This window comes from Pleurodeles waltl, chromosome 7 (assembly GCF_031143425.1).
Source record: "Pleurodeles waltl isolate 20211129_DDA chromosome 7, aPleWal1.hap1.20221129, whole genome shotgun sequence".
NCBI lineage: Eukaryota > Metazoa > Chordata > Amphibia > Caudata > Salamandridae > Pleurodeles > Pleurodeles waltl.
In genome coordinates, this window is record NC_090446.1 from 403,698,943 (window position 1) to 403,723,164 (window position 24,222).

At 43.9% G+C, this 24,222-nt stretch overlaps 1 long non-coding RNA gene across 1 annotated transcript; it reads right to left on the reverse strand.

Moving 5' to 3' along the window:
* Positions 1-2,466: 2,466 nt before the first annotated feature.
* LOC138304115 (uncharacterized) lies at positions 2,467-18,108 on the reverse strand. The gene is made up of 2 exons (XR_011205499.1): positions 17,981-18,108; positions 2,467-2,766 (listed from the first exon to the last, which is right to left on the reverse strand). It is a non-coding gene; the product is annotated as an uncharacterized lncRNA (long non-coding RNA).
* Between the last annotated feature and the right edge of the window lie 6,114 nt (positions 18,109-24,222).

Below are 24,222 nucleotides of genomic sequence, written 5' to 3' on the forward strand. Positions count from 1 at the left end.
TGAGAAAAAGTCAGTTGAGTCCTACATCGATATTTATTTATTTAAATCTCTTGTGGAGCGTAGCTGTCACTTAACAGGTATCCTGGCACTGTGGGGAAAGAATAATTGATGGGGGGAGGGTGTAAATCCCCCCAAAATGAGAGAGAACTGCCACAAGGGTATACTATCCACAGTTTATCAATCATCATTGATGAAATAACCAGGTTTTTAGCACTTTTCGAAAGTGCATAAGATCTGAGAGATATCGCAAAGTGTCTGGAAGATGGTTCTAGAGATAAAATGCCCTGATCATGAAAGCATGATCTCCTTGTCTAGATCTCCTAAATTTTGTGGGCTGGGCCAGATTTGCAGAGGAGGAGCGCAGACTCCTGGCCGGGACATACCAATGTATTTTCTTATGTAAAGGGGCTGGCCAAAGTATATAGAAGGATTTGTAGACTATGCACAAAGATTTCAACATAATTATTCGTCTTAGTGGTAGCCAGTGTAGCTCCTTCAGAGCTAGGGATGCCCAAGATCTTCTGGATCTGATGAAGGTCAATTTGGCCGCTACAACTTGAACTCTTAAGCAGAGTTTCAGAGGCACCTAATAGCAAAGCGTTGCAATAGTCCAGCCTGCTCAAGATCATGCTGCAGACTACCAGAGCTTTAGAAGAACATGGCAACAGAGGAAGGATCTTCTGCAATGCTCGGATTAAAGAGAAGCCAGTTTGTGCAGTCTTATTCCTGTGACCTTCAAGGCTCAGCTTCCTGTCAAACAGTACCTCCAGATTCCTCGCATTCTCAGGCGGCACCGGGGTCCCATCGGAGAGAACTGGCCGGGAGTTAGACTGAAGTGTGGCTGAAGACTTATTTGCAGAGCAACAGAGAAACTGGGTCTTGTCTCCATTACATTTCAAAGAATTGTCTCTAAGCCATACAAAAATATAATTCGTACAATCATGAAAGACTTTCAATGGTATCCTTAGAGTACCCTCCAGTGATACAATTAGTTGGGTGTCGTCTGCGATATTCTTTAGGCTGACACCATGTGATTTAATGAGTGAGACTAAAGGGCTCATGTAAATATTAAAAAGTATTGGGCTGATAGAAGTGCCTTGAGGAACCCTGTGTTTAATGGCCCAAAAATCGGAACAGAAAGGAGGCAGGGACACTGCTTGCTGCTTGTTCGATCGGTAGGACTGATGCCGCTTTGCAGACGTGTCCCTTACTCCAATCGATTCCAGCCTCGCCAGGAGCATGTTATGGTTAACTGCGTCAAAAGCGGAGGCTAGATCTAAAAGAATCAAAGCCACCGATTGACCATTATCAACAGTATTTGCAGCTCATCCATAGCAGAGAGCAGAGCAGTTTTCGTCCCATGCCGTGGTCGAAATCCAAATTGCTTTTCTTCCAGGATTTGATTACTTTACAAGTAATAAGATAGGGACTTGCTGACTCATCGTTCCCGGATCTTTACTGGGTAAGGTTAAGAGGCAAATAGTTCTATAATTACTACACACTGCTGAGTCTAGAGATGATTTTTCTAGTAAAGGTGTCACAATGGACTTTTTCCACATCGCTGGGACCAGGCCAGTCTGCAAAGATTGGCAAAATATTTGCCAGAGCACTGGAAAGAGTTCTATTGAAAACTCCTTCTATATCCTATGAGGTATAGGATCAGCAGGTGAACCAAAGGATATAGACATTGCCAAAAAGCCAAACTCATCCTGCGAAGGGCATTCAAAATGTTCCAGCACAGCAATATTCTGCCTGGTGCTAGATGGAGAGCCCTTTCCTATGTCGATCACTAGCGAGGCGCTAGTTCCCAGTAAAGCCTGAATCAGGTTATCAATGCTCGTACGAATTTTGTTAATTTTTTCCTCAAAGAAATTTGCAAGATTGTTTCACAGTGCTTGGGACACATGTATCAGAGGGTTTAGGCTAAAATGTGATATTCTGATACGCATTACTATATCTATGCGATTTACACCTGCAGCAGTTTATTGGGCTTCAGACCACTCGCACCGAAAGTGAGCTGATGTTATTTAGGAGCTTTATTTTTCTCACCACAACGGTCAGAATCATCTATCTTATTAGCATGTTTCCTAGGTCTTGTAATGTGTTATTAGGCTTAACGGAGGTACAAAAATCCACTGTGCTCAAGATGTATGGAACGTGCATCTGTGTCACGCCTAGTATGAGAACCTGCAATTTTTTTAGAATATGGAATAGAGGGACCCACTTATTTTGGACTATGTGATATGTTCTGAAACTGAGGCGAACTGCAGTTTTTTCACACCCCAGATCTAAACGTCATGTCAAGCAAATAATGCGGTCTTTGTCCAATAACTGAAATCCTCTTCACTCATTGTGCTTTGGGACTGCTCCAATCTGTTCACTCAGTGTGCAGTGTAACTCAAGACATGTATTAACATTTCACAAGTAGTACACTGGACACCCAAAAACTACACTGCACGACACCCACAAGATATGTATCCCTTTAAACTGGAAATGCAGTGCTTATTTCAAGGTAGCCACTGGGCCTGCTACATACTTTTTTACAATGTCCATTTTTGTCCTTTTTTTTACAGAACAAATCAATGTCTTGCGAATTGTTTCTTTATACAGAAGTCTTTTAACATGCTTTCCATCTGTTTGCAATTTCGGTAAGTCATTCAGTTTTGGCCTTCGGTCATGAATAAATAGGAACTTATGGCTTCACGAAGTCCAAGGCTCACAGGAGACTCCTCCTCCAAATGTGTACCTTCTTTAAAAAGCAGAGCACTGTGAAAAAAAAAGTAAATTCAAGTTTAGAAATAAGTTGCAACTATACAAATTCAAAGATTTTTTTATTCATAAATCCATTTGTGAGCTGTTAGTGTTGTCTTGCACTAGCACCTCACTGACAACAATTATGGACTGTGAGAAAAGACTACATGTGCTGATACAGTGCATGAAGGATTATTAAAGAATATGTATGTTCAGTACAAATGAAGTATGGGTCATGCGCCCCATTGTCCATCCATCATACAATTAAATCATCAAAGCGTGTTGTGAAGCTAGGAAAGAACACCTGTCCACAAACTGCTCATGTACATGTTCACCACCTTCTACTTGGATTCGCTTAAAGTACGTATAGTTAAGGTCTTGCACGCCATATTTAGCTATACAATGTGCTTGTTTTCTATTTAGACACATTTTACCTACTTTGCACTGTGGTAGATAGTAACTGTTTGTTGAGGATGTATGATCTGAGTAAATGCTGCACTGATCCTGACTATGAACCTTCCATGAGCCTGTCAAAATGTATAGTTTGTACTTTAAAATGGCCTGGGGTATGAAGATCCCCACAATATAGTCATTGAAGCTTACTAAATACCAGCTACATGTACACATTGTGCTGCATATAAACTATCGGTAACTTTGTATGAGTAGACATTTTAAATATATAAATAGCAGAACCATATCTTTTTTTTTTTTAATAGAGTCCTGCTTTTCTAGATACACTGTTATAGCTAGGAATACCAAGGGTTGTCATCTGTAGTCATCTGTTGTCTCTCAACACTGTAACTGAACTTGCTATGACATAAGGGGACATACAAATTTGCAGCAATGACATAGCCTGTCAACATTTTATTACTTCAGACACTTTGGGGGCCATTCCGACCCCGGCGGTCGCCGCCCGCCTGGCGGGAACCGCCATATGGCCGCTCCACGGTCGAAAGACCGCTGGGGCCATTCTGACTTTCCCGCTGGGCCGGCAGGCGCTAGCCAATATAGCGCCCACCCGCCCAGCGGGAAAGAGGCCTGCAACACTGAAGCCGGCTCCGAATGGAGCCGGCGGTGTTGCAGTTGTGCGACAGGTGCAGTTGCACCCGTCGCGCTTTTCACTGTCTGCTAGGCAGACAGTGAAAAGCATAATGGGGCCCTGTTAGGGGGCCCCAGGACACCCGTTCCCGCCAGCCTGTTCTTGGTGGTAAAAACTGCCAGAAACAGGCTGGCGGGAAGGGGGTCGGGAAACCGCCGGACCCGGTTTTCCGAACGCGGCTTTACAGCCGCGGTCGGAATGGGCTCTGAAGCACCGCCAGCCTGTTGGCGGTACTTCAGTCATCCGTGGCCCTGGCGGTCTTGGACCGCCAGGGTCAGAATGACCCCCTTTATGTGCAGGTACATAGCCCATTCCTTAGAATACAGTCTTAGAGCATTTCAGACTACAGAAATAATTTGTTTATATGAGGCATTATATAAGGCATTCTCCTACTGAGATCATCAAACTACATGACATGTTCAGTAGTCCTTTTACCTTGAACATTGAGACCATTATCGTTCCCGAGTTATGATGAACTCTAATTTGAGAGGCACTCCAAGCATATATAAGGGGGGTTGTCTTTCATTAAAAGAGTATCTTGTGAAAGCTGTCCCGAAAGGGTATCTTCCTAACCTGTAGCTATGTGAACTAAATTGGAAAATGTAAATGATCTGAAAAATAGTCCAATTAGGGAGTTTACATCTCGCCACAAAGACTATGAGTGAAAATTATTTTTTTTGTCACAGAATGCTATGGCTGAAAAATATGCATTACTGGATAGACCATGCAGAGATCTGGTATCGTTGCACTCGATAAGAACTGAAAAGAGAATGGGGAGGTGCTTAAAAAGAGTAGGGCAATATGCAACACCTCTGCATAGCTCTATTAAAAACTATATGCACAGATGATTCACATGTGTGTAGATGAGGTTGCACCGTATTTAAAAAGAACTAGACTTCAGAAGGTGGGAATTGATGAGAGCTATGGAGTCATTATGATCTAGCAAAGTTCCCAGGCAGCCTTAGTGTAGAATTCTACAAGCATTATGGAGTGATATTAGCCCCAACGTTAATACAGTGAAGCATTATTAATAGATGGTTTGCCCGCTAAAATTCAAGATGTCCATTTCACAGTGTTTCCAAAACCAAACCAAACCAAATTCACTTATAATTAGAGATGGGTAAATATTGCCACCAGAGCATGTGAAATGTATACCCAGTGTAGCACCCTTAAGTAATCTGAGATGATTTTCAATATGCTATAAACTGTATAGTCATAGATCCAGGCAACGTTCAGTACACTTAGTGCAGAGAAAAGTGTTGGTACTGTGGGTCCATCTGATGCAACTGCTGCAGAATTTACAAATACACCACCCACGTTATTACTAGTGAAACGTCCAAGAATATCTGACAGGCACAGCAGGGGTAAACAGCATGGATTTTCGATCCCCAAATGATGGAGGGACAAGTGCATCCATGCATGATATTGCCATAGCTGTCTGAAAACGGCAGTCAAGCCACTGGACCAGACTATACAAATTGAGATGTTGCTCGAATGAGGATTTACCTTAAAAAACAAGAGACATTAGGCTTCAGGCAAAACAAAGAAACAGTTTGTTTAATTAAACATTACGGCCGGGAAAGCGGTCACAGCACCATGGTCTGAGCACTGTAACTCATAGTACATTGAAATGACACACATTTTCATACATTTCTCTGGGAACAATAAACCCATAAAGCATTCTTAACCTGGTGAAATATGTGAACTGTTGAAAAGGAGACACAGATACAATTTCTAGATAGCGAATGCAGGTGGGCCTCGACCTGGCATGGACACTGTGGGCCAGCGAGTCCGTGTCCAGAAGTCCGGCCTGAGAGGTGTGTGGTCACTGCATGTGCTGTGCGTGTTGTGTCGATTTGCTAAGTGTACCTAACTGCATGTGGTATCTAACTAACTTTATGGTGTTCTGGGAATGCATGCGTCCCTCTGACCATTTGTACATTATTGCGGCCAATCTCCGGGGACCATTGTAGTGTTGCTGCCTATCTGTGGGATCTGATCTAAACTTGTGTGTTTGGCTATCGGCTAAGTGTGACCCCACTTGTGATCGGTCAGTCATTAACATTCAGACCTGGACAGCAGAGCCTGCTTGATCACATACCTAAGTGCTGGGGTTGACCGAGAGATTACGACAGGTGACTCCAACAGGGGTGATGTGACTTCGTGTGTCTATGAAAATGTATCATTCGTGTATAAAGGTGTCTTGTTGTTGTGCATATTGATTAATCCAATATCAACAGAGATTAGAGGGCAGACTGTAGAAAGAGGACTGAAATCTCATAATATGCAGATACTCAGGAGGCTTTAGTAATAGTACACCATTTTGGGCAGGTATTTAGTGAAAGGTAAACTGGATCAAACAGAGTTGCTTTCACAGGATGTCTTGTGGTCAGCTATGTTACATCATTGAAGTTATAGGTATTGGGAAAAATCCAAGTGTCACACAAAAACAAGTGTTGCAAATGAACCAAGCCAATTCAGCAGGAGAGTGGTATGGGTATACTATGTAGCCGGTTAAATAAATTACATAAAATCATTACAATCATAATAAACAAGTTAATACAATGATCTCATAATCAGGTACACTTATAAAATTATTCAAGTTCAAGGATGATCAAATAATTCTTCAAACTTATTGTCGGGCCTTTAGCCTTTTGCCCGTCTAATGCTGCTGCTTTGTCTGATTAATTAACATCTTTAGAATCATGAAACAAATTAAAAACATAATCTCGTAACAACTACCACTTATAATAATTCATAATCAAGCATGTGCAAACATTCTGGTAAAGTGCATAGTAATGGCTGTCTGACCGTAAGGCTCTTAGCCACTGCTGTGTGGGGCTCATTTTGAGCGGCGCAAATCTATCAGACATGAACTGCCAATCAAGGTGAGCAATTATAAATCATTTACCAGCTTTTCAAAAATAATTAATGTGCTTAACATTGTAACTCAACCCTACCTTCTAATTAGGAATTCACCTTGCCCACAAAATGGGTTAAAATAAGTAATGTTGATGTTCCATTAATCTAAAATTATTAGAAAATGTGCACCACCTGCTCCCCACTGGAGGTTCCAACCAGAGCTAATACCAGAAGTGTAGGAACTTTATAATTTAGCTGCTGGTCATCTGAGTTAAACATGCTGCTAGGGCTTTCTAGCAAAATAACCTAGCTCTGTCATTGCTGCTTCTCTTCAGGAGTTACTGCCCGAGTTGAAGATTGAGGAGCACTAGAAGATCAATACAGCTCTAACACCAAGAATTTGAGAAATTTACAATTTAGATGGAAGTCACCTGGTTTGAAACACACTCCTAGGGCTTCCCTGGATGACGGAATGGTTCTGTCACTGAAGCTTCTCTTCAGGAATTGCTGCCTGAGGTTCTGCAACTGAGGACAAATGCAAACGATATGTTTGCTCCTGTTCATTGCAGTGCCTGCACAGCATTGAGCCCCGGCGCTTCCAAGCCAGTATATCCGCCAAGGTTGATATATTGCCCAGACACAGAGCCATTAAACTATGTTTCATGCGCAATGAGAACGCAACTGAAAGGTACGCAGTTGGAGCCAGTGTGGGTAATGCTTTATGACCAACCATGCATGCAAGCGTGCACTAAATTTAATTTTATCTTCAAAAAAGGACATTCATCTTGTAGCCCTATTGGTTCCCTTTTTAAAGTAACCGTTTGCCGCACCTGTGTCCCACAGTTCTTTCAGGCTCAGTTGATTACTGGAAGTGTACAGATAAGTATTGTATGCCAACTGTCGGTCGTATTGGAGGGCTATCCAGAGGGCGCTATTCAAGATATCTTGGGCACAACTGATCTTATACCAAGTCTTAATTGATGCAGCTCTTCTGGCCAGGTCTTGCTACATTAATCAAAGTCTAGCCCAAGTTGGGCTTGAGATGTATATCGAGATAGATTAAAAACTCACCTGAATGTATTAATTTGGATTTTGTTTAGTGTTGAGGCATCCAGGCCTCGCATTGCCATTCTGGCAAAAGTGAGAGTTGACAGTAGTTTTGAGGCAATGACTGCTAAAAGCGGATGGTAAGAAGGCCCGTCTAATTTCCTTGCCTGAGTGGTGAAAACATGTTTCAGAGCTTAGCCCTTCTTTCTGAAGGGTTGTTTCTGCTGCACAAAAGTTCCTTGATTATCAAAATATATGACCAAGTATTTATAATGTAATACTGATTCCAGCTGGGTATCATTTAAATACAGTTCGAAATCATGTCTTGATCAAGTGCCTACTAACATTGTTGTTGTCTTGGTCATATTGATCTCCAAATGATTAGCTGGCAAGTGCATTCAGCAATTTTTACAGGCCTACCTTGGTTTGGCTAAATAGCACAACGTTGTCAGCATATAAGTGGGTGAGGTGGAGAGGGCCTAGACACGGTGTGAGGTCTGCTGTAAAAAGGTTAAATAGTTGTGGGACTAACAAACAGCCCTGTTTTAAAACTTGATATATTGGAATTTTTCAGGACAGCCTTGTGCTATCTCCAAATTTTATTTGCACCCACGTGTCTGTGTACAGCAAGGTTATCACTTTCAGTAGTGAGTCCAGTAGGCCTCAGGGCTTCAGTCTGCCCCAAAGCAGTTCTCTACTGATGCAGTCAAAAGCAGCTTTGAAATTGATGAAGCCAAGGTGTAGGTTCTTCTTCCGCCATATGCAGTGTCCGCCAAGATGCAGTAACTGAAATATTTGTTGCTCTGCCCACTCCTTTTCTAAATCCAGTTTGGTTTGGAGGGATGATGTTGTTTTTGTTGGACAAATCTGTTAAATCTGCTAGAAGCAGCAAAACATATTTGGCCTCAGAATCATGGAGGGGTATACGCCTGTAGGTGGCTGGATTTCCCTTGTCCCCTCCCTTGTATAGTGGATTTATGATTGAACCTCGCCAGCTTTCAAGAAAGGCACTGTTTAACTGGATATCCTGGTATAGTGAAGCTGGCACCCCCAACCAAAATTCTGCATCCTCTTTGAAGGTGGCCTGTGGTAGGCCATTTGGCCCTGGAGCAACGTCACGGCAGCCCTTGTGAAGAGCTTTGTGGATTAAAGACGGTTTGTGTGTGAGATAATTTTCTACTGAGGCCAGGTAGATTCCAGCCCTCTTCATTGGCAATTGGTTGTTGAGATGAAAATAGTTCTATTCTGAGGCTTTGATGAAAGAGTTACAGTAAGATGATTCGCCCACATAATCTCTGACATGTTTGAATTATTTATACTTCTGCCTCTGAGATTAAGATTGTTTATGATTTCCCAAAATTGCCTAGTGGTACTCTGCCTGACACTGACCTTCATTTTTGTCTAAATATTATCTCTTGCGGCATTTTTTTATATCCACAACTGCTTCTTGTAAGCTTTCTTTATGGCCTTCAATTGCTCCCATAGCAAAACATTTTCTGGTTGGTCCTTCAAGGACCCCGCAAGTTTCCTTTGCTCTTTTATGAGCACTGTGCACAGTTTCGAGAGGCAAGTGAACCCTGTGGCCAAGGGTAACTTGCCCGTGCGCTGACATGGAGTCGGTGTTTGATGGTACTTAGAACATTTCTTTCCAAAATGGACCAAAGCATCTGTTGGATGATCTTCTATTTTTAAGCTGTTGATCGTTATCTCTTTGGCCACTAATGCAAAGTCAGCAATTGCTTACATTGACCATCGCAGCCGCTTAAAGTTTGCAGTTTTCATGGCACCGGCTTCTTCAGGGGCCCGCATATGGGTGGGTGGTGTTTTTCCAGGAGCTGAAATGAATGCTTACTAGATGTACTGAACTTAATTGTGAATTGCTTTACCAGGGGACTCAGAGGCAGTGTGAGAACTGTATAGTTGAATCTGATCACAACTTAGAGCCAAGATACGCATAACTTAGGGGTGGTATCCTCCAAACATCTGCCACTCAGAATCCTCATTATTAGAAATTCCAATGAGGGGATTAGCTGCTCTCCATATTGGTCCTGTCGCTTACCTTTCAGGCGAAGCTGGGGCGAGACATTCCAAAATAATTTTGTTAATGTTAAGTATTTCATCATCCTCTATTGAACATATGAGAAAGGAATTAAAGTTGACAGTCATTATTATATCCCGTGCAGGCGGAAGTTGCCTGTAGCTGGTGATGGAAGCTAGTAATTTGTCTATTGTGGCCTTCTTCCTGGAAACGTTAGGGTGTATGTAAATATCAAACAGTAAGATGGGTGGCCTGTCTTCCTGTGACCAGTGACTGATTTTAATGATTTGGAGACTGGGGTTCACGCACAGTAGTTCTTCCATGATGATGTCCAGGTGCAGTGATACCTAGACTGATAGGCCCCCACTAGGTCTACCATACTGCATGCGCTTGATGGTCTTGGATTGGTAAGATATGTCACCTTCCATAGGAAGGTCAAACAATGACCAACGTTCTAGGAGAGCTACTCAATCTACATTTGCTGAGGTCTTGGGAGCAGAGCCATTCTTTAGCAGCATCTTTGCTCCAGAAATATTCCAGAATATAAATCAGAGAACCTCCTGTTCAAAGGATAATGTAGTTGTACTTATTACTCATGCAGAGTGTGGAGCATTTAGAGTGTGGAGCATCGAGGCTCAGCTATGCTTGGGCAAAGGGTGTTGGAATTTTGGTCTTCTTGGTCACCGCAGATTTTGCCTTTTACACCCCTACGCACCGAGTTAGCCAGTCTGACAAGTGAGGGGGATGGGAAGCTTTGTTGCGACAAAGGACATGGATATCTGGGTCTTTGAGATTTGTTTAGTGTGATCTCCCAGCTTTTAAAAACTGTGATAAAGGAGAGGATTAAATCCATTATTTCATTTGTTTTCCAGGTACTGAAGGTGGATTCTGATCAATGGCTGTAATTGGTTGGCAGGAATTCCACGGCTATTAGTTCTTCTGAGGTTAAGGCTTTGAGCTCTCCAAGTAATCTAAATAAGTTGCCTCTATTGAGGATATCATAGTCACCTTGAGAGAAATATTCTGGTTGAAATAGTAGTTTGGGCAGGCTACCGTCTTTTCTACACAATGCGGGATGCAGGAGTGGAGGTTGTGAAGTTTGTCCTGTACGCATCTTTCCTTGTCTGCCCACTTCTAGGGGATGAAATGCCCCTGGTTGTGATCGTGCAGAATTTTCTATTGCTGTAATTGTTGGGGGCTCTGATTTCCTAATGGAAGGGGCTGAAGTTAAAGAACTTGGAACTACCCTTGTTGTGCTAAAAAGATGGTACACCCTTGACTGCTGGGATACTAAAAGAGAGCGGATTATGATGAGATAAGTCTGCCTTCGATTTAGTGTGTTCTGCATGAGGTGAGTTAATGCTCTGTGAGGGTGCTACCTCTGTTGGCCCACTGCTGGACTGAGTCAGGAGTTAAACCACTATTCTGAATTGATGGACAGATTCTGGGATTCCCACCCTGGCTATCTGAGTGGGTCTCCCATGGTCATGTGTTTACAGTCCTTTATCGTGGGTACATTGGTCTTAACCCGTGTGTCACGTACAAGGTGATCTGCCACTTAGAGTGGGTCAGCGGAGGAGGCCCGTTACTTACTCCATGAGCGACCTCCTGACTTTGAGGTTGTGCCTTGACACATTCAATTTGTTGTGGCACTATTGCTAAATCCACAGTTGAAGTGGTGGTCGACATTTCAGTAACTTCCAATAGGCTGTTGGACACATTAGTCACTATTCTTCCCGTATCCGCTATGCTGGACTTGGTAAATATTGGATAATTGTATTTGGGGGCAGTCTCCTTAGGCTGCACGTAATTATGTCTTACTACCCTGATGCGTTTATGTTGCCTCTTGGTGAGTTTAGAAAGAAATGAGCACTTATTAATCATAGTCGGGGCACTCGCTTGGGGTGATAGCTCAAGAATGGTCCCATCTGGTTTTTACTTGGTTGGTGGTGTTTAATACCTCATCTTGTGATTCCAGTGGAGTTAAGGGTGATTGCTGTATGTCTTGAGCACTGCTGTTAAACCCTTAGCTGCTGCTGAGCCCACCTCCCCATGCTGAGCCCTTTTATGGCTATTTGGGGAAGTTTACGCTTAGGCCTTCATTACTTTTTGTCCACATAAGCTATCCACGCCAAATTTGCGTCCTTTTTTTTCAACATCCTAGGGATTCTAAAGGTTCCTAGAGTTTGTGGTTTCCCCTGGAGGAGACCAAGACAGTGGCCAAAATACAGTTAAATTTTGTTTTTTTTCAGAATAATTGGAAAAAAGGGCTGCAGAAGAAAGCATGTGGTTTTCTCCTGAAAATGGCATCAACAAAGGGTTTGTGGTGCAAAAAGCACCATCTTCCCAGTTTTCAGGAACAGGCAGACTTTAATCAGAAAACCACATTTTTCAACTCAATTTTGGCATTTTACTGGGATATACCCTGTTTTTTACTATTTTTTGTGCTTTCAGCCTCCTTTCAGTTAGTGACAGAAATGGGTGCAAAACCAGTGCTGGATCCTGGACAGCTAACAATTTCGGAAAAGTAGACAAAATTCTAAATTCAGCAAGGTGTCAGTTGTGTGGATCCGTCAAGGTTTTCCTGCAGAAAGTTACAGCTAAAATAAAAGAATATTGAAATTGAGGTGAAAAAAGAGCCATTTCTGTCCAAGTATTCTTCTATAACTTTTTCCAACTAGGGTAGATTTTTTAAATCAATATATGGTTACATCTGCTGGACTCTTCTGGTGGCAGGGATATAGAGGGCTTGTAGGTTCATCAAAAACCCTAGGTACCCAGGGCCAATAAATGACATGCACCTTGCGATGGGTTTTTATTGTATACCGGGTATTCAGCAATTAATTTGGTGAAATATAAAGAGTGAAAAATAGGTATCAAGGAAACCTTTGTATTTCCAAAATGGGCATAAGATAAGGTGTTGAGAAGCTGTGGTTATTTGCACATCTCTGAGTGCTGGGGTCTCCATACTAGCATGTGAATTACAGGGCATTTCTCAAATAGCTTTCTTTTTTACACAGTCTTACATGTGGAATGGAAAAATGTAGAGAAAGCCAAGGGGCAATAACACTTGTTCTTCTAGTCTGTGTTCCCCCAAGTCTCCCCGATAAAAATGGTACCTCACATGTGTGGGTAGGCCAACTCCCCGCGAGAGGAAAGCAACATGGACACATCACATTTTTACATTGAAATCTGACGTGTTTTTTGGAAAGTGCCTAGCTGTGGATTTTGGCCTCTAGTTCAGCAGTGAACTAAGGAATCCTACCAAACCTTTGCATTTTTGAAAACTAGACACCTAGGGAAATCCAGGATTGGGTGACTTATGGGGCTCTCACCACGTTCTGTTACCCAGAATCCTTTGCAAACCTCACAATTTGGCAAACAAAACACTTTTCCCTCATATTTCGGTGCTGCAAAGTTCTGGAATCTGGGAGGAGCCACAAACCTCCTTCCACCCAGCATTCCCCCAAGTCTCCAGATAAAAATGGTACCTCTCTTGTGTGGGTAGGCTTAGTGCCTGCGACAGGTAGTGGCCCAAAACACAACGTGGACACATCACATTTTCCCAAAGAAAACGGACCTGTTTTTTGCAAAGTGCCTAGCTATGGATTTTGGCCTCTAGCTCAGCTGGCACCTAAGGAAACCTAGCAAACCTATATATTTTTGGAAACTAGACACTTAGGGAAATTCAGAATAGGATGACTTGTGGGGCTCTCACCAGGTTCAGTTATTCAGAATCCTTTGCAAACCTCAAAATATGGCAAAAAAACACTTTTCCCTCAGATTTCAGTACTGCAAAGTTCTGGAATCTGAGAGGAGCCACAAACCTCCTTTCACCCAGCATTCCCCCAAGTATCCCGATAAAAATTGTACCTCACTTGTGTGGGTAGGCCTAGTGCGCGCAACAGGAAATGCCTCAAAACACAACATGGACACATCACACTTTCCCAAAGAAAACTAACGTTTTTTGCCAAAGTGTCTAGCTGTGGTCTTTGGCATCTAGCTCGGCCGGCACCTAGGGAAACCTAGCAAGCGTATACATTTTTTTAAACTAGACTTCTAGGGGAATTCAGAATGGGGTAACTTGTGGCGCTCTAACTAGGTTGTTACCCAGAATCCTTTGAAAACCTCAACATTTGGCAAAAAAAACACATTTTCCTTGCATTTCGGTGATAGAAAGTTCTGGAATCTGAGAGGAGCCACAGATTTCTTCCACCCAGCATTCCCCCAAGTCTCCCAATAGAAAATTGTACCTCACTTGTATGGGTAGGCCTAGTGCCCGTGTCAGGAATGGATCACACAACAGTCAATGTTAGCCCTTACATGAGGGCAACTGTTGATCCTGGGGTGATCCATTTTTGACACGGCAATAGGTACAGGCACTCAACTGGGGTAGCGTTTTTATCAGGACAGGTGGGGAAACATTGGGTGGTAGGGACTGTGTGGATCCCAGCATATTTCTGTAGTGTGTGTGACAGAAATGCAAGAAAAAAAAGAGTTTTTATTCAACATTTCACATTTACAGGGTATCCTGGGTAAGAAAACTTTGGGGAATCCACAGAAGTCACACCTCAGTGGACTCCCCCGGGTTTCCAGAAATGTCTGGGTTTGGTAGGTTTCCCTATATGGCCGCCAAGCCCGGGACCAAAAACGGAGGTGCCTGCCTTACAAAACCAGGTTGTTTTGTGATAGATAAGTCTGATGTCTCCACAATACGATTTGGGCAGTGGAATCTGGGGCTGAACTAAATTGGGGAGCTCCCAAGAGAGCACTCTCTCTGTGCTTGCTGCCACATGCATCTGCTCTTTGAGTTGGGCTAACCCGCTATTGTCCTGCTGCACAGACTGTGCCTGCGAAGGGACACCAGGACTGTCCTCATAACCTCCCTCAGAATCACTGGAAGAGGAGTTGTCGGAAAAATCACTCCCAGAGTCTGCACCATTGTCCTATCCCTCAGATGCTATCTCAGTATCTGCTGTCTCAGTCTCTGATCCTAAGTCAGAGCTGTCCTCTATAACCCAAGTTAGGCCTTTAGCAGCAGTCAACCATCTCTGCTACTGGCAAAAAATCTCGCTCTTAAACACTAGCCTACGTAGACAGTCACAAAATTGCTGGTGGGTGTGTGTGTGTGATGCATGCAACAGTAAAGGTCATTCACCTTACCTTCGCTTCTTCCCTCAATCAGCACGTTCTCTCAAGACACTCAAAAAAACAAAAAAGACACACTATTATTTCACCTTTTCACTTATCAAACATCACAGTCTTTAGCGCCTCTGGTGCCCAGTCCAACAATCAATATTGGTGCTCCCACTACCATGACCTCGTCGTTGGATTCCCTCACTTCCACCCAGCAAAAGTGCCCTTCATCTCTCCAAAGCCCCCCTTGAACGTACATTTCATTTGTATTATTGCGCAGGTAATGGCTGGCTTTACTAATCCATTCAGCTATTTACATAAAATACAGATGTGATCTTTGAAGTAGGCATATAAACCCTCTGTGCTACTTTCTTGCATGAAAACTGCCACTAGACAAAAGTCAGATTCTTATGCAGCAGAAACCTAATCACACGAGTTACTTGACTTTTTTATTGCTGCCTAAAAGCTACAGTTGAAACGCGTCAGTTGAAGTATGTGCATTGCTTTGAAGACACAACCTGCAACGGAAAATTGGTGGCGAATATATATATGTCTCCCAAATGGGGGTTAAATAAAATAAAAAATCCTCCAGTGCAACGCACCAGAGGATTTTTCAACCCCCTCCCTGGTGTCGACCACTGGTCGTGACCTGCACCAGGGAGGTAGTGAGGGCATCGGCCAGTGGCCGACGCCCACACCCAAAAGGTTAAGGTTGTTGAGAATGGATTCATTTTTAATGGCAGTTCCTGTTGATGCTAGAATATTCAACAAAAGTTCAAGAAGAAAAGACAATTTAATAATTATTGGACCGCATGCGCATTTTGTTGGCGATGGAGGATATGCAGCTTGTACACTAGCAATTAAAGATGTTAATGCTTCTAATTTTTTATTAAAGCTGGAAATGTGCATAGCCATTAAGTCATTATATTGATCTCTGTGTCTAATTTATCTGACTGAAAATTCAACACTTAAATGGATGATTGCAAGGTTGTTAGTAGACTTTCCTAACAAAGTGGGGTAAGTTAAGCATGTTTGCCCCATGCAGTGGAGGACTCATGCACCAGTGTGGTAGGAGGCATAAAAGAGAATGTAGAATTTTGTGTGGACTTGCTTCCTTGCAGCACCAAAGAGATCATCATGCTTGAACCTAAACTCAGGAGAGGAATTGACGTAGCCTCCCGCAAGGTGGTTCTCACGTTGTTCCCGTCTGTGATGTAATTTATGCAAGGAACATTATTCTCCATTGGTGAGTGAGCCCTTGATTCTGACCTGTTTCATGATTCCGTTTTTGGTTGCAGTGACCCAGGAGAAGTGAGACACCCTAGTCCGGGCTGGGACTTTGGGGGTTGAGTACCTCTAAACCTACTGTTTTAACCTCCAGGGCCTGAATCAGGTCTGCATTACTGGAAATTGAAAGCGAGCATTACCAACATCCCCCACATTGGGCTCCTGCCCCATTTTGATAGCTAGAGGATCAGTGGCCTTATTACCTTCATGACCTTGGCCAAAGCAATATGCTATTTCTTCCTTTGAAGCGGCATGAGGTCTATGGACCTGTGTTGTTACTTGAAAAGAATTACCAGTAGTGTCATGATTACATTTAAGCACTGTTGGATTAGGCAGCCCGGTAGGGGTCTCTAACAGCTGCACTGGGCATACCTGATGCTCCATCACTTGCTCGGGCTGAATTGGCTGTCTGATTGGATGAGTAACAATGCCCTGAACAGGTCTGTACGGAGTAATGGTGCAGGCCACACTTATCATCCTGTGTGGCGTATATTACTACCATAGGGTCTTTCAAAAACATGAATGTTTGAAGTTGGTTAGATTTCCCAAAATGTGTTGCTATGCAGTTTAGGGAAGATACCACCAGCAGACTGCCATTCGCGATATTGTTTTTTTTTTTTTTTTTTTACCAGGGCTGTCTGAGTCCTTCGGCAGAGCGCGCTTCCGCAATTTATTCAATAGGCGGGTGGCGCAACTTACCAGACCTCATTTTCAGTGCTCCCCATGGAGATTGAGTTAAATAAGATCATGGACGACTGTTTTAGCACAAGCCCTGTTATGCACCAAGGGATTACAGCGGAGTTCCCTTTGTAGGTGTGTGGTTTTAAGTGATTAGCAGATAAAGCCGATATACTGCTGGAGAGATTAACAGGGGGGGCTGTCGCCAACGTTTCACCAGCCTTGCAACTCAATGGCACAAGTTTACTGTTATTTCTCTAGTTAAACAGGAAAGGCTGGGAGGGCACGAGCATGGCTGCTTTGGTTTGCCCCAGTACCCCCCGACAATGACTCCTTTTAAACAGTACTTCTTGGGGCAATCCAGATCTGCTGGCACTTGCGTGGGCCAGGCGATGCTTTAATTCTCCACAGGTGGAACACACATGGCATGTTGAACTGTAGTAAGGGGGGGGGGGGGACGCAGGCAACCACAAGCCGCACCCAGACCTAGCTGGGCCGCCTCCACGGACTCGGGGCTCAACTCGCTTGCACAGCGACCTAATATCTGCAGTGGCCCTTAAAACACACCACGCCTGTCCTGCTGGGGCTGAGAGGAGCAGAAGGATCTGAAGACATGCTGGAGGGTATTCAATATAGGACATTTAGGAAATGTATACAATGGTGCGTTATGGCACATTCTGTCATGTGCTGTGTGGCCATGTGCTGAAGGAGGAGGCTGTGCGCGGTAGGAGCGGTTGGTTGATTGGTGTAGCTGAGTTGGTTGTGAGTTTGACTGTAACGTGGCTGAAGCATTTAAAAACTGGCAAGGATCAAACTTCTGCTGGAATCCTGCTGGTCCTTAAGGTGCAGCGAGGGCAGCCAAAGTCATTAACATGGTGGCAATCTTAAAAACATTAGCAATCATAAAAAAGCTGCCAGCTAGCTGAGAGCGAGCAGCGCAGGAACCCCCACAAGCCTGTGCTACTTCTGCACCGAGGCACCTGAGGCAGTGTGGGTAGTCAAAAGTCCCATAAACACTGGTAGCGCCGGAAACCCTGAGGCTGCCTTGATTACTGCAGCACCGAGGCACCCAAAGCACTCACCAATGCCGCCGCCATAGCACCTCACTGGTGCGGCCACACCACTCTCTCGTGCACACGGGCACTAGTGTGCACTGTCTGCCTCCAAGTAGCAGCTTCATTAGCTGCACACCCGGCTCTGCCCCACACCGCGCCCCGGGACACTGCGCTCCAATTCCGCTTCCGGTGCAGAGCCTCAGGAACTACTTGGAAGATGACTGAAGGATTACAATATCTAAAGTACGCTGAACTCAAACAGTAAAAAACGTCATCCCATTTGGTCTTCGATATATTAAATTTACCAAAATGATTCCGCCCAGAATCAAAATTAAATTGGTTGTAGCATTCACTCAAAATGAGCCCAGGTTGAACAGGACGAAACCTACTGCGTGGTGAACCGTTGCATTGTTTGTTCCCTTTTTAAAGCCAAAGGATCCATGGTTATTGAGAGTACTAACTGATTCTCTCGTATTTTTGTGTTTCCTGGGTCTCCTATGTATAAGAAATGACAATAATTAGTATCTTCTCAAACAAAGCTACAACTGTGTGGTGTATCCACATGGAACGGCAGCAATAAACAAGACGCACTCCAAAAAGGTTAGTTGCTCCACACACTGGGGAAAACCTCCCCTGGCTATTTATTAGCTAAACAATTAAACCATTAAACAATTAAGACACTAATTACCGCCGTCACGGACTCAACCATCGGGAGGGGGAATTAACACCATTCCCCTTCCTTAGTTCCTCCATGGAAGAGCCCTCTAAACATAACATTCCTCCTTTACCAAAAATTTAAACATCACCAAATCATATACCATACAAAAACACACACAACAAAAAAAAACATAAAATCAATTCACTACAAAATCACGAAACCTGGTAGAACATTGTGGACGAGGACGTAGATTGTATGGACCATCCCCGCGGGTTGAGGTAACCGGACCAACCTGTCCGGATCCGGATGCAATAGATTCCTCAACCCACCGATCACCTGAGCCATGATCCAACTCCATACTACCACCAGGGTTTTGCACATCAATACTCAGACCACCATCAAGAAAAACACCATTGGTTTCAACACCTGAACTTTGCAACATAACATCATCATAATCTTGATCCTCAGATGAAACATCTATTGGCACTGGAAAGTCCGAAGCATAGACCTTTTTATAAAATGAAATGTTCTGTGTAATTGACTCCGGACCCCGTTTAGCAGTAATCATAGTCCCCTTGACATCACTCACCACCCAAGGATCCTTTTCAAAGGGCAATAAAAACTTACTCCCCCCTTTTCTACATTTCACCAACACCATATCACCAACACATATATCACGTTCCTTAGCCCCCCTCTTCTGGGACATCTTATCGTCACTGTCTTTCCTCCGTGAGAATGCTTTCCCCACCTGTTGGTGCAGATCGTTGTGTTCCAAAATAGTAGGAATGGTATCCTGCACTGGTCTATTGATACAAATAGAACTTGGCGCTTCTCCAGTAACAATATGAGGGGTCAGACGATATACTCTTAAAAACGAATACACAGCGCACTCCACATTCTGGCCTTCAGAAACGGCTATACACAGTACTTTATTCAAAGTCCTCATAAATCTCTCCACCTCTCCATTTGCTTGAGGCCACAGAGGAGTAGTTTTCCTATGCATAATTCCCCTAAATGATAAATAATCAGCGAAGTCCTGACTGGAAAATGGAGGACCATTATCAGTACGGATCTCCTGCAACAGACCGTGAGTGGCCAGGATCTTCTCCAGCCGTGGAATCACTTGGGCTGCAGTGACAGAATCAATAATTTCCACCTCTGGATATTTCGAGAATTCATCTATCACCACAAAGGTGTGATGACCATCTCGCAAACTGCCAAAATCAGCACTAGCTCTAAACCAAGGAACAGGAGGAATAGGCTCAGTAATAATCGGTGGAGGCCGTTCACCTGGACCACCAGCTTGACACATCATACACTGCCGTACAACCCGCTCCACTTGATCATCCAGTCCCGGGAACCACACTTTACTTCTCAATCTGGTTTTAGTTTTTACCATGCCTTGATGGGAGGCATGGGCAAGGTCCACAACTGACTGTTGTAATGCCATAGGTATGACAAGCCTGTGTCCTCTCAACAAACATCCATCAGATGACATAACCAGTTCATGCTGAACTTTATATAAGGAGGACAACATGGTACGTGCTGCAGCTGTTCGAGGAGCCAAATTCCTCAAAAGGGAATGCCACTTTCCAGATGCCACAGCTGATATCACCACCTGTAAACACTCATCCTCCTTCGTGGCTAATCGAATATCTTCAAGAGACATATGCAATGGACGAGACCGTTCCACAATCAAACGTACATATTCCTCAACATCCTCGGCATCTTCCATCTCACGAGATGTAGCAGGTCTAGCATGTCGTGACAGATAGTCAGCAGGATTCAGACTACCGGGACAAAATACCACCCAAAAATGATAGTCTTGTAGTTGCAAAATCCACTTTTCAATACGTGGTGGTGGCTTAGAGGAAGATCCATTAAACAACGGAATCAAAGGTTTATGATCAGTATACACAACAAATGGCTGTCCATACAAATATAGATGAAAATGTCTACAGCCCCAATGGACAGCAATGGCCTCTTTTTCGATCTGTGAATAACGTTGCTCAGTATCTGTCAAAGCTCTACTGGCATATGCCACAGGAGCCCATTCCCCATCCGCTTGTTTTTGGGCCAACACAGCTCCTAAACCAGTAGGACTAGCATCAACCGACAGTTCAGACTCTTTAATAGGATCAAAGTAAACCAAAGTGGGTCGCATTATCTCCGAAGCATTCCCTATAAGTAGAGGCACCAGACAAGGCTGTCCACTATCTTCTTTGTATTCGCTATTGCCATGGAACCATTAGCAATTAAACTACGTAGTTACGCACACATATGGGGCATCCTGGAGCTGAATACTTATCACATTGTATCCTTATATGCAGACAATGCCCTAATATACTTGCGCAACCATTCGTCCTCTATGAGAGCGGTATTACAGTTGTTGTACTCCTTCGCCCTCGCCTCTGGTCTTCATGTCAATTGGTCCAAGTCAAGCATCTTCCCTCTGACCTCTATCTCAACTGACTGCGATAGGGTACTTCCACAGTATAAATTACCGTGGTCACATACAACCTTTAAATATCTCGGAGTGCAGATATACCATTCTATCACAGACCTAAAAGAGGGCAACATCGACAGGGTACTGGGCTCTACCCGCAGCTTAATACCTTTTTGGAGCTCGCTCCCCTTATCCCCCCTGGGCCGTGTGGCGATTGCCAAGATGCTTATTCTTCCTAGGTTTTTATATTATTTTACTGCCCTCCCGTTGTGCCTACCACGCTCGTTTTTTACCAAACTGCAATCAATATTAACCGACTTACTCTGGGGTAAAGATAGACGCAGGGTAGCGTTGACTATAACACAACACTCGCAGGAGACGGGGGGGCTGGGCGTTCCTAATTTTGAGAGATACTACGCAGCGGCTCAGTTGTTGTGGCTGTCCTCATGGCTTCAAGAGACTCCTTCTGCTGAAAGCACAATGTTGCAGACATATATAGCCCCACAGAAGTTGCTGTCTACAATGCTATCGGGCCCTCCCCCCCATTCCAAAAACGAATACTGTTGGAAGCAGCTCGGTTCTGTTGGCGCAGATACGTCCAAGGTAAGACTTCCTCTCCCCCTTATTCACCTTTACTACCGCTACTCCAATTGCCGGGCACCCAAATCCTCTCAGCACATCACGACACTCGGGAAATAAACACACTGAAGGTAGGCAATATATATTCTAGCTCTGTGATGCACTCCTTTGCGAAACTGGTATCTGCCGGAGTGTTGCACAACGGGGCCTTCTTGACATACAGCACCATTAGGCGGCTACTTAATAACCTCTGGGGGCTCGGTAGCGCTAAGCATCCTGAGTCCCCATTACTTACCATCATCCTTACCATGGGCTGCACAAGAGGCATCATAACTAAATTATACAAAGCATTGCTGGCGGCGGTTTGTATCACCCTGCCGCATGCTAAGGCACGTTGGGACTCCGTCCTTACCTCGCCACTACCTCAAAAGTCCTGGACCACAGCTCTTGCAATGATCAAATCAACATCCCGGAATCCTCGCCTGCGCTACACCCAATTCAATTATATTCACCATTCATATTTATCCCCAGCCCGCATTCAAAGAATATATCCGAACACAACTCCGACATGTCCAAGATGCGCCACCCCGGCAGCTGACTTTTACCATATGGTTTGGAGCTGTCACTCAATAAACTTGGCCTGGCTCCGCGTTACAGACGTCACAACTGACATCTCATCTCACACCCTGTTGCCCACACCAGACTCCTGTTTACTCGGCATACGCCACTACACCAGAGAAGATAAACAAATACACAGATTCATAGATTTAGCATTCGTTGTTTTCAAATGGCTAATAGCAACGCATTGGAAAGCCCCACACGTCCCTTCCCACGTGTCCTGGCTTCGTGACTTACACAGCCGTGCGCAGGCTGAAGCTCAGACACTCCGCTCATTTCAACACAAAGGTCTCATTCAGGAGGGCCCCCAGGTGTGGGACACATTTGTGGTGGCAATAGAAGCCAGGGAGACATGTACCCCCCGTGAGTAGGGCATTATACACACCTACCATGTCTCTGGCTGATGCCGCCAGCACGTCAATTGAGTTGCTCTAATTTCAATTATTCTCAATTACACCCGCCATATACGCCCTCACCCTTCTTCATAATGCAATCTCATGTCACACTAGGATACTCTTCCTGCGTTCAAACTCACATGTAACCCATACCAAGATTATTCAAAATCACCCCTGCAACCTACTACACTCCGTAAAACATAAGTCACTCCTTAGTTATGTACCCCGTCTTATTCATACATAATAGCTGTATCCCTTTGCTTGTTTCGTTTTTTTTTTTGTTCTCCTTTCTTCCCCCTCCTTTTGTTGGGGATCACCTACACTAGCAATGACATTCCTAGCAATTAGCTGCATCTTCAATTAGCAATTAGTTAAGTGCATAATTTTCAAGCTGAATACTGTTCTATTCTCTCTCTCTTTCCATCTCTACGCTGTTTTATATCGGCTCTTTTTTCTCCCTGCTCCTGTGTTACATTATTGTGTCATAATGATGTGCAAGTTCATATAAGCAAACATACAGATCGTAGAATCATTGACACCTAATGTATTGTTGTGTGACTGTTATGCTTAATAAACCAAAGTGGTATGTTCTGAGAGCGCTGATTTAGTAGCCTGAAAAGCAGCTTCCTGATCAGGCCCCCACTCCCAAACAGCATCAGTTTTGATCTGATCTCTCAAAGGTGCTGTTAAAGCTGTCAAATATTTAATAAAGCGCCCACAGTAATTCAGCATACCCAAATAACTGCGAACGCCAAACACATTGATGGGAGCCACGGCAGCTTGAATGTCCTTAACTTTATCAGGTAGCACTCCATCTCCTGAAAACCTATATCCAAAGAAAGCCACTTCTGATTGCAAGAACAAACACTTATCTTTGTGAAGTGTCAAACCATTTTCATGTAGTCTCTGAAATGTGGCCCTCAATCGTTCTAAATGTTCTTCTTTACTTGGCGCATGCACCAAGATATCATCACTGACATTGATGACTCCTGTCAGACCAGCAAGCACTCCACGGATAGTATCCTGAAAAACTTCGGCGGCACTAGAAATCCCCAAATTCAACCGTTTATAGCGCCTAAGACCCATGTGAGTTGAAAATGTCGTAATGTCCCTGGAATCTGGATGCAGTAGCAACTGATGGTATCCTGCCCTTAGATCCATCTTTGAAAACCATTTTGATCCTGACACCTCAGCAACAAGATCATCCACAGTAGGTGTCAAATGCCGTACACGCTTAATAGCGACATTGGGCAGGCGCATGTCAACACAAATCCTACCTCCCCTGGCTGAAGGGGCTTTCTCGCAACCACAATGGGTGACACCCAAGGCGTAGACCCATCAACTCTTTCAATAATATCAGCAAGTTCCAGTTTTTCTAATTCATCCTCCACCTTAGGCCTCAGATGGAATGCAACCCTCCGATGCTTTAAAGCCACGGGTTGTATAGATTTATCAATATGTAAACGCACCATACGTTCCTTCAAACAACCAATGCCTTCAAACAAAGATTGAAACTCAGTCAATAAGTTCTCCACAGTCCCCAGATGGACACTGAAGGCAAAGGATATAAGAT